Source organism: Condylura cristata, unplaced genomic scaffold (assembly GCF_000260355.1).
Source record: "Condylura cristata isolate star-nosed mole 26May11 unplaced genomic scaffold, ConCri1.0 scaffold00022, whole genome shotgun sequence".
NCBI lineage: Eukaryota > Metazoa > Chordata > Mammalia > Eulipotyphla > Talpidae > Condylura > Condylura cristata.
Window position 1 is genome coordinate 17,804,086 of NW_004567123.1, and position 19,216 is coordinate 17,823,301.

General features: G+C 47.7%; 1 protein-coding gene across 4 annotated transcripts in view; it reads right to left on the bottom strand.

Moving 5' to 3' along the window:
* EPB41L1 (erythrocyte membrane protein band 4.1-like 1) overlaps window positions 1-19,216 on the bottom strand; it is a 114,381-nt gene that overhangs the window by 88,721 nt on the left and 6,444 nt on the right. For all 4 annotated transcript variants that reach the window (XM_012728231.1, XM_012728230.1, XM_012728229.1 and 1 more), the window contains exon 2: window positions 9,493-9,543. The gene's annotated coding sequence lies outside the window, so the exon portion shown is untranslated. The remainder of the gene's footprint in view (window positions 1-9,492; window positions 9,544-19,216) is intronic.

Genomic DNA, 19,216 nt, shown 5'->3' on the forward strand with positions numbered 1-19,216 from the left:
GAAACCCCAGGGCGAAGATGCCTCTCCTCCCCCTAACACCCAAGCCCACCAGTCTCCACACTCCATCCCACGCTACTCTGTCTACTCACCTATGTGCTCCCTTTCTCCACCTACCTGAGTTGGGCACATCCACTGGTCTCTAGGCCTCACTCTTGCCCATCTAGCCCAGCCTTCCACTAGCAGAAATCAAACCACATCAGTCCCAAATCAACACCCTGCAATGGCCCTCTAGACAAAGCTCCAATTCCTCACCCAATAAACACAAGCCACAGGATCTAAGCCTAGGCAGGCCTAACTTTCTTTCCTTGCAAAACCCAACACACACAGCACACCCTGCCACTCCAGAGCACTCTCTTGCTTCAAGTCCCTGCACTTCTTCCTTTGCACTTGTGGTTCCCTCTGCCTGAAATGCCTTTTCTGAGTCTCTCACCACTGAGTGAAGATAACAGATAGCCTTTCCCAAACGCTCAGTAGGTGTGAGGCTGTCTGCTAAGCCCTCTGCGCGCACAGCTTCATTGATCTTCACCAAGACCCTATGAGGCAAGCGCTAACAGCAGCCCTTTGACAAAGAAACAGAATCAGAGATGTGAATAAACCTGGTAGAAGTTGCATGATTGATAAGGAGAGAAGCCCAGATAGAATCCAAATATCTAAATGTTAGGTGGCCCTATTCCTCTGCCCTGGAGGAACAAAGTAGGGAGGATGCGGAATCAGAAACACAATATACTCCCAATAGTGCCCCCTCCTTTTGGGTCTTGGGAAATAGCTTGCCCCAGAGAGTACCTCTAGAGAGGGTCCAGGCTATTCCTCTCAGGCTTTGTCCCCACTGACAGCATGGCTTCTGTGAATCTGTGATATGCGCCAGCCCATACTCAGAAGCAGAGCTCTAGAGTGAGAATGGAATGGCCCATCATTGACTCCCAGCTGCTGTCTTCAGGAAATCTAAACTCTTGGCTAAGCATCAGGGACCTCTAGGGTCTCCTACCAACTCACCTTTTCAAATTTAATTGCCCCATCATCCCAAGCCCCTACACAGGTACAACAGCCACAGAGTGATGGGCCGTACCATCCCTGCCTACTGGTTCTCACTAAAAGCTGCCACTTACTGAGTACCTACTAAGAGCCAGCTCCTACACCAGGCCCCACACCTCAATTAGCACAACTCATTTGTTCACTCGCCCAACAAATACTTATTGAATAATTACTATCTGTCATCCAGAGTGGAGTCAAGAGTGACCATGACATTAAAAACAAGACAAACTGCTATAAATTGTGATGAGCAGTATAAAGAAATCAAGAGGCAGAGCTGGAAAGTAGTGCAATGAGGAGGGTAAAGGTGGTATCTAAGTAAGCTGAGTCATAATAATTAGGAAGGACCCAGGCATGCAAAGAGGCAGAGAAAGAGAATTAATTCTAGACAAAGGGAGCAGCATGTGTAAAGGTCCTGAAAGGGGATAGAATTTGTTAAATAAACAGAGAGAAAACTCCCACAGTGAAGGCAGATGACCAGCGGTGAGAGGAGGAAGTGGGGACCAGGTCATTCAGGGGCCTGTAGGTCATGGTAAGGAGTTTAGAGTTTATGCTAAAGAGTAGAGAACTGACACATCTGATTTGTTCACAAAGATTATTCTGTCTGACACTTGAAAGGAGACTTAAGAATATAAATATTATTTGCGATATATGCAAAGTAATGGACATAGCACTATTAACTCTAACTCCATCCTAGACAGGGAGTATCTCTTTGCCTGACTCCTATCTCTTCTTCTGACCTATACATTGTCAGAACTTAAACTTCCTGAGGATGGCTGCATGATCTTTACTGTTAAATGTGGCCCAGTGAAGGCCCTCCCTGGTGGCGCAATGGATTAAGCACAGTACTATGAAGATATCCACAGCCACTGCAGCACAAGTTCAATCCCTGGCCAGGGAAGTGACCCACATGGTGCAGCAGACCTCTCCTGACCTGCCCACTGCTCCCCTCAGCAGTGTACTTCGTCAATCTGCCTGTTCTGCTCCCCACTCTGTCTCTGGTGAATCCTCTCACCATCCTCGCACCTCTGGCCTGTACCCCAATTCTGTATGCATAAATAAATAAATATTAAAAAACTAAAACGTGGCCCAGTGAGAAGAAGCACTTGTCTCATTTCACATAATGACATGGTAGGAGGGACCTTTCCTCCGCCCCTCCTTCCCTTGAATGGGACCCTTTGAGAACACTGGGTATTCTGTGACTTGTCCTTGAATGAGAGAAAGCAGCAGGGCTCAATTTAGAACCAGAATGTGGCTCTTTGGGATTGCTGACCCCAAAGTCCCACTGTAAAGGGACTTCCTCAAGGTCACACACTGAGTAAGTGGCAGAGTGAGGACTAGGAGTCAAATGGCTTCTGCTTTCCAGCACTCCATGCAACCCTCCTGAGAAAAGTGGTAAAGGCTGGGATGGGGATATGGGAAGGCAAGGGCAAGGCAGCATGTCTCCTCAGGCCTGTCTCGCCCAGCTCCCAGTCCTCCCAGCCCTCTGCTTATGGGCGTGGCAAAACCTGCCAAACCAGTCCCCATGCCAGAACCTAGTGGCAGAGGCCAGAGCAGCAGGAGCAGGGTCCAGAGCTAAAGGCACAGGCAGGCTGCAGACACCAAGAGCTGGGGGGCAGGGAGGACAAAGAGAGGCTCCTCCTTGTCCTGCCAGTCAGGTGACAGCACTGCCCCAGGCCAGGCTGGGTGCTCACTGCTGAACTGCTCCATCAGTTCAATCAGGCACAGCCAGACCTGCCCAGGCCTCCTGTCCCCATCCAGCTCAAGGCCTGCCCCGTGTTCCTTCCTCCTCTAGACTCTACTCAACATGTCAGTGCCACAGGGCGAGAGACCTAGGAATCTCACTGGGAAACGACAAGAGGCAGGAAATGTGACCAAATGACCCATGGACACATCTTTCCCAACCACAGCTGAAATGAAGTCCTACCACCTCCTCCTTGCCAAGTACACACCTGCTCAGCCCTTTGCCCCCCGCCCCACACACTAGTGACCAGGGCCCAGGAAATGGCTGAATACAAGATGTAATTGTAGGGGGAGGAGCCTGGAGATCTGTGCTCCCATAAAGCTCTGTGACACCTAGCGTAGGATTGGGAAACCCTGCCCTTCTTGGTCTTCATCTTACCATCTTTCGGTGGTCAGCATCTTAGTTTTGGGGGCTCTAAAGCTTGCTTTTACCCTGCTTCCATGTTACGTATCACTACCTCCTGCCCAAAGGAAAGCATAAAAGGTGACACTTACCAATTATGGGGTCTCTGCTGGACAGGGTAGGCGTCTGTGTCAGGGGAAGTTGTGCTGGAATCTGTTCAATACTGGGGCCAGTCAGGGAAACCAGGCCTGCAAGCCAGCAGGCGGCTTCTCAGGCAAGACTATGAGGAAGCCAATGACGCTATCACTTTTTCCTGGTCCTCAGAACCCAGTTCAAAAACCAATCCCAAGGCCTACAAAACTCAGAAGCCAATTGCTAGGCAGGAAGGGACCTTGATATCAGTCTGGGCTTCTAGGATCTTGAGACACATGGTAGACATCAGGTAGATGCCTGAAAAAAGTCAGGGACTAGTCTCATATCCCAACCAATCCCTTCCTTTGGTAGACAGGGAGGAGAAAGCCCAGAGAGAGGCAAGGACCAGGCTAAGATCACATAAGCAAGGCCATGGAAAGGGATCACCACCCAGGCCAGACTCCCAGGCCAGCATTTCCAGGACATGTTGCTTCCCATAGCAGACAGAGTTTTTTCCAAATTCAGAATCATGCTCACAGAGGAACTAAGAGACACTCCCTTCCTCATCACTACTTGGGAACTGCCAGAGACCGCAGGAAAGGCTCTGTTCAACACAATCATGTTGAGTATCTTAACACAGAAGACAAGGCCTAGAAGACAGCTAGAACTCAATGAGAATGGGTCAGCTAAATCAAGACTCAGTGGAAGGATGACTGCAGGCAGAATCCCCTCCTAGGCCCAAGCAGCAGTATGGGTGCAGGGGAGCAGGACCCAGCCAGGCTGTACTGAACAACTGGAGACACTGCTGGCTCACAGCATCAGAAATCCTGGGGCCGAATGTGAGAGCCGGGTTGCCTCCAGTCACCCTGAATGTATGGGCTTTTATTGAAACCTGTGTGTTGCGACTTGGCAAGGCCACTGAGACCACAGGTCTGTCCATTCAGTCATTGTTCACTTTCCAAAACTTACAGAGTGAAAATCAGAGTGAATAACAATCACCTCCCACTGTCAGTGCTGCCAGACTCAGAGGCTGATCCCGCAGCACCCTGGGCAGGAATTGAGCTTCCAAAGTAAGAAGACCTGAGTGGAAATCATGAATAAGCCACTTCTCTGCCCTTAAATTTCATGACCCTACTTGTAAAATGGATAGTGACCATCTTCATGCCTTCCTTAGGGCTATGCTGAAGGCCACATTTAGTGATGAATATGAACATGTGTTGTAAGCTGCAAAGTGCCGAACAGGTAACTAGTAACAGAAACAGTGCATCACTAGCCTGGCTGGCCCCCTAGAATCCCAATCTCTCCATGTCACTACAACAGTGTTAGGGTTATCAATAGCACAGTAACCCCTACCAATTACTAAGCACTTAACTGTGTGCATGCCAGGCAGATTACCTGTATTTTCTCATCTGCTCCATAACCTCTGAAATAAGAACTATTGTCTCCATTTATCCTGTGGAGTAAAGTTGTGAGCCAGGTAATAAAGGTCATGGAAATGAAGAAAACCCCTAATGAAAGAGTTCCCCTGCTCTTCTGCACCTTTTTTTCCTTTACAGAAACAGTGGAATTCCTTGGTGAGGGCTGGAGAAACTCAGGGGTCTCACAGACAATAGGACTCTGGAGGCATGTAGATATCTGGGCCTTAGCTGGGTGACATTTGTGATAACTGGGCACACCAGAAACAGGCCTCTCGCTCTCAGGCAGGCAGCGGTCAGGGGAGAATGATCTGTCTACATATGGGGACAGGCTGAGAGCAGTGGAGTAGCCAGAGCTGGCATCTCAATTCCTGCTAAGGAGGCAGAATCAGCCTCCCACATTTACAGCCTTCCAACAAGACACAATTTATGTGATAAGTGCACCTGTGTCATTTTCCTCCTTTGAACCTCAGTTTCCACATCTGTAAAATGAGGTGATAAACATCTGACACACATTGAGTCCAGTTCAGTCTATATGGCTGCTAATCCTCCATCCTTCGAAGCCAGAGAAGCACCTGATGCCAACATCATACTCTTACCCCAATTTTCCACCTGAGCTGTTTGAAGAAATATTTGAAGTCACTTTCAGGACAGAGCCCAGACTCCAAGGGCATCATCCATCTTCTGATAAGGTGGATGAGATCAGCTTTGTGTGGAGGAGAAAGGGGCTAATGAAAGGGGCCCTCCATGGATTAGGGACATTCTTCAGCCTGCTGCCTAGCAAAGGGAAGGAGCATCTGTCACTCACCAAGGCTGCCAGAAGTCATTCTGCTTCCCTGAGCACTGTGCAGTCTGGAGCAAGGGCAGTGGACCACAGGGGAGCAGTTATCTCTCCATCAGGAGGACATGAGTGAAGAGGGGAGCAGTTTTCTCTCCATTAGGAGGAGGTGAGTGAAGAACTGAGGCTTGTTGGTGTCCGAGTATCCTTGTCCACTAGTCAGCCATCTGCCCATCTGGGCAGAAAATGGAAGGAAGTGGGCACCTGTGTGCCACTTTAAATCTTTTAAGAGAATAGGATGGAAAGAGGGGCTGCTTTGGTGAAGTCTACAAGAGAGCTAGCCACCCTGCCCCTGCCCCAACCTAGCTCTTCCGTTCTGGACAAATTACTCCCTTCTGTGCCTTTTCTCAGGTAGTTCCCTCCTCCTGGAGAGGTTTTCTGAATGGAATGTCCAAATCCAGCGTCAGCCTCTATCAAATGTCTCTTCCTCCAGAAAGGACATTCTGACTATTATGCCCCAACCTGTTCCCCTTTCCCTGAGCTCCCTCCTCTGATCATCCATTGCTCTTTCCCTGTCCCTGACCCTATACTGTGGCAATTTGCACCACTGACTATGTCTCAGCCATACCCACATGTTTATTTGCCCACACAGGTGATTGCAGTGGTTACTAGTACAGGATCCAGAAACAAGCAGATCTGAACTCAAGCACGAGCTTTGCCATTTATCAGCCATCTAGCCCTGGGTAAGTCATTTACCCTCTCTGGGCCTTGGTTTCCTCTGGCAGCCAGGTACCTACTCTACAAGTTGTTGCAATTAAATGAGATAATGCACAGCATGGAGCCTGGCACACAGTGAGAGCTCAGTAACTCAATGCATTTGTTATAGAGAATTCTCAGGCAGGTTCATGAGTACTTTTTCTTTACATTTCCTGAAACACCAACCCCAGAGTCACATACTGGCAGATGAATTTAATGGGAGACAGATCCGCATGCAACATAAGGACGTCATTTCCAACAGGTAGAGCAATGTAACCCAGGTCTGCACTGCCTCTGTGAGTGGTGAGCGCTATGTTACAGACCAGCAGGCCAATAGAAGCAGGATGGCCACTTGAACTACTGACCAGAGAAAGCAGGCATAGAGAATAGTGTAGGTTCTGAAGCCAGACTCCCTGGACTGGACCCCAGCTCCTCTTCCTATTCAGTGTGTGACTGCCACTTAGCCTTGGTTTCCCCATCTATTAACTAGAGATAGTAATCGTATCTACCCAAAGGATTGTCATGAGGCTTCAATGAAATAACATATGTTCAATGCAGGGAAAGTAATGCAATAAACATAACCTATTAATTATCATTGTTTGTATCTGTGTCTTCACTACCAGGACAATTATATATATGTGTGTACACACACACACACACATATGCAAACATATATAAAAGGGGATATATAAAATATGTAACATGCATAATATAATAATACTATCATGTAACATAAAAGGGAAGCTATTGCCCTTCTCAGGACCATGAGCTGCTCATCCACCATAATCCAAGTCTCCACTAACATGCTAGTGGTACTCTCATGATTCTGTCTGTCCAGCTGCCCCTATACTCCTTCTTCTTGTGATGGCCCTGCTCCTCCTTAGTCCCATGAATGGGCATATGACCCAGGCCTAGTCTGATTGAACCAACCAGAGTCCTTATTTTGGATTGCGCTATTGATCCTAGAAGAAAAATCACTCCCTCTTTCTGTTTGGGTTGCTAAGCTGGGACAGTGGACAGCCAGTTCTCAACAAGGGCAAAGACAAAATACAGGCAGTGATAGGAGAGAGATGGAAAGTTAATCTGATTCCTCATCCTTCCATTCCATAAAGTATGCTAGGATCCATTAAAGTCTTTTTCTGGTTTCAGCCAGTTTGAGTTGAATTTTTGCCACTTGTTGCTGAAAAAGCCATGCCCTGGATGAGCAGCTCATGGTCCTGAGAAAGGCAATAGCTTCCCCTTTGTGTTACATGATAGTATTATTATATCTTTCAGGTCCTAAGACAACATCTGTGTTGACACAGGCAGGGCTGTCCCTGATCATCCCAGCACAATCCCCATTGCTGGGCTCCAAGGGACAGTCTACAGAGGGTATTCTCAAGACCCGTCTTGACCCAATGGTCTGCACACAGTGCTCCCTGGAACTCTGGAATGTGCAGTTAGCTCCAGAAATATCCACTGGACGAAGGGCAGCTTAGAAGACAGCAAGATTCTTCATGAACTGCAGCCAATCTAAAAGCAGATCTGCTAGAAATGCTTACATATTGGGATTCTGCTGCCTCAGGAGATCTGAAATAGCCTGTTCTAACTGACATGAAGAAGAACACAAGCAGCCAGGGCTGATGTGTCCATCCTCATTCTACAAAAGGCAAATCTGAGATCCAGGAAGAATGTGACAAGGTGAAGGCCACAGAACAAGTCAGCATCCATGCGAGGATTTGAATGGATTTGCAAGCCAAATGACTTCCACTGAGTCAGGCTGCCCATGAGAATCTATGACCACCCTCATTTCCTGCCTCCTCTGTATATTGATGATCTACAGTCTCCTCTTACTCAGCTCTGACCCCTAAGGAATTGCTTACTTCTGAGCTGGGATCCTTGGAGGGCTTCCAGTTTAAAGAATTTGGGTTACAAATGTTAGAACTAACCTCGACCTCCCCTAATCATGCCTTCCCACCCCTACCCATGCACACATAACTTAGCTTCCCTCTCTCCCCACCCATTTACCCAAATGTCAGGGAAAGACCGGGCAGTCCCCCTCCTAGGAACTCCTAATCCACCTCCTCTGTCCTGACTGTGCTGTAGCTGTGGACAGAGGATTCCTTGTTCCTAGTGCTTCCTGCTCAGAGATCTCCATGGGGCCCATGCACTGGCAGGAAGGAGCCAAATCACTCCTTTTAACTAAAGCTAAAGTCACCTCCCACCATCCGCAGGAGTAACACACTCCTGGCTCTGTTTGTCATTTATTCTACCTGCCTAACATTGGCTCCGGCCCACTCCATAGCCCTACACGCATGTGTCACTTTCTCTTTCCCTCTCTTCCTCTCTCCCTCTCTCTGTCTCATTCTACATGTGTACACATAAAAACACACACACACACACAGCGCATGCGCAAAGGAGTTTATCCTACAGATACAGAGGTCCCTCCTATATAATCCAAACTTTAAACCAGAGGATTCTAGAATAACAACATCACAATTTGACAGTTGTGTCTTACTAATAACCCCAGTTACATTTGCATATTACTTCATAATTTCCTAGTTGGCTGAATTCCCACTCTATGCCTTTACCTCTGAATCGAAAAGGAGTTTCGACATGCCCTGGACCAGTGATTTATAGGTCCTTGCACAAAACCAAGAAGGGGTTCTGGGTCATTTTCTGTATGCTGGGAACTAGCCAGAAAAGCCCTCCAAGCCAGCCCAACTTCAAGCACAGTTGCAGCCCTTTTAGCTATTTTGCACACTAAGGTTCTTCTAGGATCAGTGGAAAAGGTGATTTCCCTTCTGGAAAGTTTGAAAACAACTAATATGTTCTGAACCTGCTTTACCTACCTCCTGCCCCTGACAGTGTATACACTGACCCTGAGGTCAACAGAAAGGCAGAGAGCAACCCAAAGTCACTTAGTAATCAGTGGTGGTGCCAGAATGAAAACGCTGTAGTTGCCTGAATCTAGCCTACAACCTGGGAGATATGAAGCGAGAACCACAGGGTCAGTGGCTCGGCTTCCAAGTCCAAGGCCATTTTCTGTCACCAGCCAGGGTGGCATCGATCAGCAATACAGGCAGAGCAGATTGTCAAACACCAAGGAACCCAACAATGATACATTTCAGTCCCCACTTCAAAATAAACCACACTTCAGTGATACCCTCCTTTTTCAAGCTCATCAGAAATCTGTGACCCTGACAAAAACCTCTACCCTCGGCTCACAGCAGTAAAATATATCAGTAGTGAGATCCTGAAGCCCAAACTGTCCAACTTGAGCAGAAAGAGAATTTGACTGTCTTTGTAACACTCACCCCTCCTTTGTTGACACCAGCTCCCTGGAGATAAGGACGTCAGTCAGGTACCTAGAAGGAGGAAACAGTGTTAACTCCTTGAAACTGAGTTCATGGACCCAGCATGGAGCTGGAAATTGAGAAGCTGGCATCTGATTCTGAGGAACCTTGGGGAAGTGGCTAAACCTGTTAAACCGAAAGGCCCTTGTGACTATGCAGGAAGCAAAAGGAAAAGTAACAAATGTCAAGTGGTCAGTAGGGGCCAGTCAAGAAGGGCCTGTGAGGCCAAGGTAGGGAGTTTGGGGTGGATTTGAAGAACAATGGGAAATCATTGATTTGTAGGGTGGAGAATGAACTAGAAAGAGGCCAAAGTGGCTTTTGGTGTGTGGTTTAGGAGGCTACTGGGGCTTCCCAGGGGGCATATAGCAAGGGTGAATGAACCTCCTTGGTGGTGGAGGAGTTAAAGAGTCAGTGCGATCAGCTACTGCTAACCACTGCAGCATGAGTGTGATCCCCAGCCAGGGAGCTGACCCACATAGTGTGGCAGACCTCTCCTGTCTCGCCTGTCGCTCCCCTCAGCAGTATATACCAGTAGATCTGTCTGCTCTGCTCCCTACTCTGTCTCTAGTGAATCCTCTCACCTCCCCCAACACCCCCCCTGCCCTGGACCTCTGGCCTAAACCCCAGTTCTTGTATGCATAAATAAATCTTTAAAAAAAAATAAGGGTGGAGACTGGAATAGTAGCTATAAAACCAGAATGAAATGAAATGGATGAATTTAAGAGATCTTTAAGAAGTGGTATGAACACAAGTTGGGATGAACTAGATTTTGGGGAGTGAGGGAGAGCAGGGGTCTACTTACCTACCCTGAGGTGGTTCTTGCTATGTCTGTCCCATGGTCTCCAGTACCCATAAAAGAACATGCCTATTCCCCCAACCTGGCCTATTCTTGGCTCAGTCTCCCTATTTGTGAGATAAATACAGCTGAACTCAGTGATCCCAGGCTGTTTTTTTTAATACTATAATTATCTGCTTTATAAGCTTTTTGTGTTGTTTAAATATTTTTTTGTAAAGATTTATTTATTTATGCATACAAAACTCCGGTACAGGTCAGAGGTGCAGGGGCAGTGAGAGGATTGACCAGAGACAGAGTGGGTAGTAGAACAGGCAGATCAATGAAGTACATTGCTGAGGAGAACAGCGGGTAGATCAGGAGAGGTCTGCTGTGCCATGTGGCTCACCTTCAGGGTGGGCTGGGATCGAACTCATGCTGAAATGGCTTTAGCTTCTTAGTGCTGTGCTTTAACTGTGCCACCAGGGAGGGCCCGAAGGCTGTTTTTTTTGTTTGTTTGTTTGCTTTGTTTTTTTAATTAATATTCTCTTCTGGAATAAATCATTCACAGAATATTCAAGCCTCTTTTCAATCACCTGTAAACCTCATCTGCAAGCCCAGCCTCAAACACACAATATGGTACAGCACTGTTAGAGAGAGAAGCCTCAGATCCCTTGAACTCACACTCAGAACTTTGGATCTCCAGCTGGGGAGAGGTGTTTCCACTTCACACAGAACACAAGAACAGGCATATGGGACATTCACTTGGAGCAGCAGGAGCAGAAGCTGTGCGCCTAAGCACCTTCTCTGTCCCAGCTCTGGTGCCCAGGACACTGCAGATCCAGGAAGCTTTTCTAGTGCTGAGCCAAGCTCTCCAGACTCACGTGGAGGTCAGGTGGCGAGCATCCATGTGGTACAATGGTTATGAGCCTGGGCTCTGCAGTAACAAAGAACTGGTTTGAATTCTGCCTTCCTCACTCTAATTATGTGGCCTAGGGAAAATTACTTTATTTCTCTTTGCCTCAATTTCCTCATTTGGAAAATAGGAGGATTTCCCAATAGCTTTCAGAGCTAATGGGAGGAGTAAATGAAATTATGCAGGTGGAGAGGTTAGCCCAGGCCTTATCATAACCATCTCAGAGGAAGCAGCATTCACTGACAGCCATAGAAGCTGAGACCTAAAAAGTGAGTGACTCACTGAAGAACACTTCAGGGAATCATCTGAGACCCAGAGCCTAAATTCCTCATGGCCAGGGTATATATTACAACATTTTGGTTCCTGCTTTTTGGGTGAGGAGGCAGAGACTAAAACATTACAAGTGACTTACCCAGGAGGAGGCAGAGACTAAAACATTACAAGTGACTTCACCCAGGTCACAGAGAAAAAGGGCCTTGCAATCTGTAGTTTCTAACAGCAGAAGAGGAATTTGAACCCAGACCAGCTTGATGAAAAAGCCTAGGGTCTCCCCTCGGAGGATAAGCAGAAAGTAGAGTGGGGAGAGGAGCTTCAGATTTCAGGGCCCTTTAAACCTGGAACCCGGACAAATGCAAATATGAGCAGATGGAGGGGGAGGGGGATGAAACTACCTCGAAAGGAAACCAGAAGGAGCTGGTAAAACAAAAGCCTCTTTCTCAGAAGCCCTCTCTGGAGACTGGGCCGGAGGAGGGTAGCTGACAAGCAGGGCCATCCATCGAAGCTGGGGCTGGGCTGAGGCCTGGATCTAAATAAACAGAAATAGTTCCCACTTGGCCACCAACTTGATGTATGATCCTAAGCAGATCACACACACATGTGCACACACACTCACTCAGGTCTGTTTCTTCAACTCAAAATGAGATGGGTTTTCAGATTGGTGTCGAAGTCCCTTCCAGTCACAGATTAATACTAGCCGTCCTTCACAAGCTCCACACTCCTGGTAAAAGCCTTGCTCCTCCAAGCCCAAAGATGGCTGGAACATTATCAAAATAGGGGTGGGAAGTTCAGTCCTATATTTCGGTTCTGGCCAGTCACTTCCTTGCCTCTGTTTCCTCATGTGTAAAAGGGGCACATGTCCCTGCCTGATCACCCACAAAACTGGAAGAGCCAAGAAGCTCTCAAGGAGGGAAGCAAAACCTGGAGGCATTGCACAGAGCAATGCCTCAGCCCCCATTCTGACTTCCACCCTCAAATTCCTTTAACTTCTTTCCCTCTGGCCCATGTTCCATTCAGACAAGTGGAGTAACTGCATCCAAGCTGACAGAAGCAACAGCAGTAGCAACTAACAGTAGCAGCAGCCACCACAAAAACCTGCTTCCACCAATGAGGTAAATCCCATTAGTCTGGATTTACAGATGATAGACTAAGATTAGCAAAGCAAAGTGACTTGCCACACAGAACAAGTGAAATGGCGTGGCCATCCAGATGTAGGCTCTTCATCTCACCTCAATCCTGATCTTCTTGAGATTATAGGGTAGTCCAGGGTAATATTCCATCATGGGTGGTGGGTCTAAGGGGGTTGTGAACGGGCTATATCTGACCTTCACACCCCAAATACAGTCTTTATAGTCTCATGTTATTATTTGAATGTGTCCAACTCAACACTTAGGCTAAAATAGCACTCTTGGGCCGGCCTGGTGACACAGTGAGTTGAAGTGCAACGCTAGAAGCTAGCTGTAGTCACTTCAGCATAATGAGTTCAATCCCTGGCTGGGGTGGGGTGAACTACCTGGTGCAGCAACCTCTCCTGCTGCTCCCCTCAGCAAAGCATTTCAGTGGATCTGTCTATTTGTTCCATACTCTGTCTCTGGTGAATCTTCTCACACCGCCAACCCCTGTCCCAGCACCTCTGGCCTAGACCCCAGCTCTTGTATGCATAAATAAATTTTGCTGTCCAATGAGAATATAATGCAAACCACACATATAATTAAACTTTTTCCAATAGTTGCATTTTAAAAAGTACAGAAGAGAAACTAATGTCGATAGTATATTTATTTAACCATCACAACATGTAATCACTATAAAAATATTACTGAGGTATTTTACATTCTTTTGGTTCATACTAAATCTTCTAAATCTGATGTGTAACTTACACTTCAAACACATTTCAACTCCAACTCAAAATTTTTATCTGGTATTTAGATTTTCTTAGCATTTACAACTGAAAACATATATTCATGAATCTAAGTTCCCAACACTGGTAGAAGCTTTTCAATAACCCGACAGAAAATTCTTTTTAAGTTTATTCATATCAAATGCAATTTAAAATACAGTTCCTTAGTGGCACTAGCCACTAAGCCACAAGGGTCAATAGTCTCATGTTGATACCATAATTTCCTGGAGCCTCCCTTAACTCTCCTGAGGTCCCTCCCTACACTGTCTCTGAAGCTGCCTAACTATCCCTAACTTGTCCTAGGACTCAATGTGGCTAGTGGCTCCTGTGTGCGGGGCAAGGAGGACTTGGCCTTAAGTCAGAGTTAGGCCTTCCAAGATAACATTGAATTTCAAAATAATGTTATCTACTCGCTTCACAAACCTCTACAGTTCAACATTATTATCTAGCTCTGGTACCCATTATATTCACAGAGAGGGTAGTAAAGGGATCCCAGTATCCATTGCTCAGAGGATGACACAGTGATTCAGAGAGGTAGGTCACCTGCCCAAAGCCACCCAGCTTTAACACTGAACCACCCAGACTTGGATACCTGATCTGTCCCTAATTCTTAGCAGAGGCCATGTCTGAAGTTTAGTCTTCTAGTAGAAGAAAGAATTTGCCACTATCTTTAGGGACCCTCCTCCCTCTCTAGTGGCACAGTATGGCCCAGAACAGGAAACCCAAGGTCTGCGTACAGGGCCCATCTCCACCCTACTCCTACAACTACCCAGCAGGAGGTAAAGCCAGAAAGGTCCACTGGTTGCCAGCCCACTGGGTGATGCCTTGCCCTTCCGTGCAGCACCCCAAGGGCATTCACCCAGAGGCCCTTGGACTAGGGCTAGAGCCAGTACTCACCTCCCAGGGTCACTTCAGTTGGAGTCAAGGGCAAGGGTCCAAGAGGCAGCCTGCCTCCTGGGGAGAGAGGTGGAGGACCTGGAGGTGCATTCCAGAGTGGGGAAAAGGTGGCAGGTACAGGTCAGAAAAACCTGGGTGGCTCCACCCCTCTCCGAGGAGGATCATTGCTAGCACTCAGCCCCCCTCCTACCCACCTGCAGGGTGGAACTATCACCAGCTATTAGGTTTAACAATTAACTCTGATTCGTTTCCATTTCAGCTAGAGGTGGTTCTAGAAAAAAGGTCTAGGAAAGGTGATAGAAAGAGACTGGGTGCATGTGAAAAGAGAAAGGGGTGGTTGGTGAGCCCTCTTGACCTCCTCCTTCCTATCCCATCTTACTAGTTTGGAATAGCTTTAGCTGCTCAGGGATGATGGCATAAGTTCCATAAAATCAGGGGCAGTGCTGTAGGTACCTGTAAAGTACACATTCGGTGATTGATAAATATACCTATCATTGAATCAGAGGATAGAGGGAACCAGAGAGATGGGTAGACTGATGGAGGAAACTTGAAGGAACATCAACAAAGCAGTTTGCCTGAGGCTGGACACCTCCTTGACATCTTTGACCTCAGGTCCTTGTTGAGACCAAGCTGGGTGAGGCCCAGGAAGGCACCACGCCTGCTAAGCCAGGAAAATGAGCTCCCCACCCCTATTGATAGATGCTATGCCTGGCTCCACTCTTCAAACTGTGACCTTTGGAGACTTTAATTCTTCCCTGTAAACTAGAGGCGACCTGACCCCCCCCACCACCACCACCACCATGGCAACAGGGCACCGCCCACAGATGCTGGGATGTTCTGTGCTGTTGTAATATAGTTGCAGATCTTGCTGCTTGGCAACAGCCTTCTTTTTTCAGACTACCCTCTGAATTCCCCATTTCCCAGTAGTCCCCTGGCTCCTATGTGGCTCTTTTAATTTCCAGAAAGGAATTCCCAGAGTGATAATGGCTCCAACCCACTTACTTCCCACTCACCTGAGATCACATAGACACCCTAACAGTAGATTCCTCCCAATCTGACATTTGCTTGCCATTTACACCCCTCCCCCAGGCTCCCTGGTCCCTTCTTCACATACTTCCCCTAACTCCTATCATAACCCTGGGTCCATAATCATCCTGACCTGGCAATGAATGCACTGTGGCCAGTTAACCCCTTGTTCTTGGTTGGGGGCTCCCCTTTTTGGGCCTCTGCTTCCTTTTGTATAATTCAGAGCTGAGAGGGGGGTAGGGGGGAGATGGAGAGAGGTCCCTCCTGCCAACTGGCTGATATTTAGAGAGACTGACATTCTGGCATCATTTAATGCTTTAACTGAAGACACACCAGAGTTCAGATCTTAACCTGGGTCAGGTAAACAAGCAACCTGTTATTATGGGATAGACGCAGAGGGGAGCCTGCAGTGACCGGGACTATAGCTTACCCCTAACCATTCCCAGCTCAAGTCTGGGCTGAGGAAAAAAAGCCCTCCTGCTCCTACTACCTCTTCCATAAAGCCCAAAGTTTTCTGCCCCACCTTTCCAATTTTCTCTCTCTCTCCCCCACCCCCCATCTCAGTAGTGGCATCATGAGTCACCACTCCCCCAAATTCTTAGCAAAACAAATCTTGACACTCCCCCTGCAACTGAGGTACTGCCCTTCTTGGTGGAGATCCTGGTGCTGCCTCTACTTCCACTCTGCTCTCACTGCATCCTTGCTGCAATTCTGCCAGTATGTACCCCACTCTTCCAACTCTGGCCTGGGCTTCCCCTCCTGTACCACCATAGGAATATGTACCTCTCTGCCTCCCATTGCCCCCTCCTGCTTCATGACTGTCCAGCTCAAATGTCACCTCTAACATGGAATCTTACTGATTACTCACTCCCCAACTCACTCAGCCCTGTCTCTGCAGACACTCCTCCTCCTAGTAGTCTTAACCGGCCCCTCCGCCCGCCCCCCACGTGACCTCAAGACCCTACAGATCCAGGAACCCTCTGCAATGACTTCCCTGCCTCTCACCCTTCCCTATCTCCCACCCCCGCACAATGATCAGAACACAGTAGGTGTCTGCTAAAATGATGATCACAATTAACTGAAAAATAATGAATTATAATCATTTGTTGACCATTTTATTCTTTACAGTGCTCAGATCTCAGCATTTCATGCAAATAGTTTCCATTAGTTTCCCCAAACTTCCAATAAACTTGTTATTCTTACCCCTTTGTTTTAAGCTGAGGAAAGTGAGGATCCCAGAGGTGAAGTGACTTTCCAGGGTCACGCAACCAGGAAACAGCAGGGTCAAGATTGGAGTTTAAGTCCTTACCCACTGCCCTATTTGGCCCCATGCCAATTCATAAATAATGGAAAGGACATGTGAGAAGTCATGACCTGCCAATGATCGGGGGAGAAATCAGCTCTGCCAAAGGCCATAGGCACATTTCTACCAACAAAATGTAATAAGCCTTTAGTAAGCACCTGCTCTGTGCAAAGCCCTGTGTTAAGTGCTTGGGAGCAAAGAATGACACAAAAGACAGCCTAGTGCTCACAATCTAGTGAGAGACAAGCCATGTCCCAGGATAAAGTTAAAGCCAAGCAGAACCTGTTCCCAGAGGGAAACAGATAAGGTGCTGAGAGAATGCAGAGGAGGGAAAAACAAATTCTCATTGTAGGGTGGGGACAGGAGGACAGGCTTTGTAGGACAGAGGTCAGCATCTGAGCTGAGTTTTGAAAAAGCAGGCAGGATTTCAGCAGTAACTGGGGAAGGGGGTGGTACTCCTGGCAGAGAGGCCCAGGGAGCTGGGGCAAAGACACAGGCAAGCACCACTGGGTGTGTCCCAGAAGCCTCAGGAAACACATTCTCCAAGCCCCACCCCTTGGCACTGGCCCCAGGTGTCCAGCCCTGGAGAAAGGCCACCTTGAACTTCCCTAGACTCACAGGCACCTGGTTCATTTATGGTAAGTGGGAATGGAAAGGGAAAAGGTCTGGGTGCCTTGGCATGTATGTGGGTTCACAGAAGGAACTCCAGGCTCTGTACAGCTCTCTGAAGAGAGAAGATGCCTAAGGGACAGGGAAGTCCCACCAGAGGGAGATGTGCGGAAGAGGCAAAGGGCAAAGAAGGTGAACTGGGCCGTGGGAAACCTGGCTTATAGGACCGTAGGTCAACCTGCTTGGGACCTTTAGATTATCCTGTCTACCCCTATTTTACAGCTGGAAAAACTAAGGCACAAATGGGAAAAAGACTGGTCCACAGTCCCTAGCAGTTTCACAGGAAAACCAGCAGTGTGCAAAAAGGGGACAGAATTCTACCTTCAAGGCCCACCTCTACCATCAGCTTCCTGGAGATTCTCTGCTGTCAGATGGCTCGCACTATAAAATAACCCTAAGAGGATGGCACTAATGGTTTGCAAGTTACAACTCCTAGATTCAGATGGTGCTATGGGTCCTCTCCCAAGCACAAGGCACACTCAAAATTGTGTCTGCTGTTTCAGAAATTCATGACCATATGAGGCCAGCATCCTCCAAGGGAAACCTGAGAAACCTATGCATCCCAGTTACCTTGACAGGGAGCCATTAAAGCAGACTTATTACAGGGCCTCATCACAGATCCCACCTCCCCAAGGAGTAACTGAGTTTGAATTTCTGGGGTGAATCCTGGAAAAGAGTTTTATATTGCAAGCTTCCCTTTGCTGATTTTGGGAGAAACAAGATTGAGAAGCCCCCACTTTAGAGATGGCTTAGGGGTCCTCGAGGCAGGGGTGTGGGGTGGAATGCTGAGCTAGTCTCCTTTTAGTTAATAGGCTGAACTTCTGCCTCCTTGTTTATGGGGAGAGGGGTCTATGGCTAGAAGTTTTAAAGTTACTGCCCATTAAGCAAGCCCCTCTGGTTAAGTTTCCTGTTCAAGCAGACTAAGGTAAGGATTATGGTAAAGGGGGTGGAGGCCCAGTGAGCTGACTACACCTGCTCAGATTCTGAAGTAAAACTGTTGTCAGCAGCCCTGCCTGCGGGAGTCCGGACTCATGGACCAAACTGGATGAGAAGATACTTCCCATCAGCCCCAGCTTGCAGGTTCTGCTCCCTGCTCCAGACAGCTTCATCTGACCCTCACCCACCCTGGCTTCTTTCCTTTTCCTTTCTAGCACAAATGTTCTCCAAACCTGAGTCTCCAGACTCAAACCACCCCCTCTACTGAGACTGACAGAGGTTCTCAAACCCCCAAGCATCCTTCCCAGCAGACAAAACTATCACTCTTTGTAGATGATAAGCTTACGTAACTGGAGACTCAAGATAATCAATGAAAAACTAACATGTCCAGTACTAGAGAAAAGCCAAATACCTTCAGACCTGCCTGCCACCCACCCCACCTCATGCAGGTCTCTTCCACAGCTGGGAAACTGTCTAGAACCAGATAAGTTCAGAGCCTTAGCCAGCCCCTGGATCTAACACTGTGGACAGGCCAGTCTCTGGATGACAGCACAGGCCTGGAGCTCAGAAGAGCTGGATGGAAGACTCTGCTGTCTCAGCCAAGAATCTGTTCTTTAAATATGAGCAATTATGCACCCCTCTGTCACCCCTAAATGTTCTCACAGGCCCCATCCAGGCAGTATGGGAAAGACTCAAGTCAAGAGCTTCTGCGTGCTTTGGAGATCTAGATTTAAATCCCAGCTGTGCCACTTGCTAGCTGAGGACTGGGTAGGCCTTGGGCAAGTTATTTAGCCTTCTTTAATAAAACAGGGATCATAATCTCTGCCTTGCTGGGTAGTTGCAAGGATTAAAAGACATAAGGTGAGTAAAGCGCTTAGCACAGGCCCTGGCACAAGATAAGCTAAAAACATGTTTGTATATCAGTCACCAAAGTGAGGTTCTGACAGGAAGACTTTCTAATTCATGGGTGGTCCCAAGAAGCCCTCTAGCCAC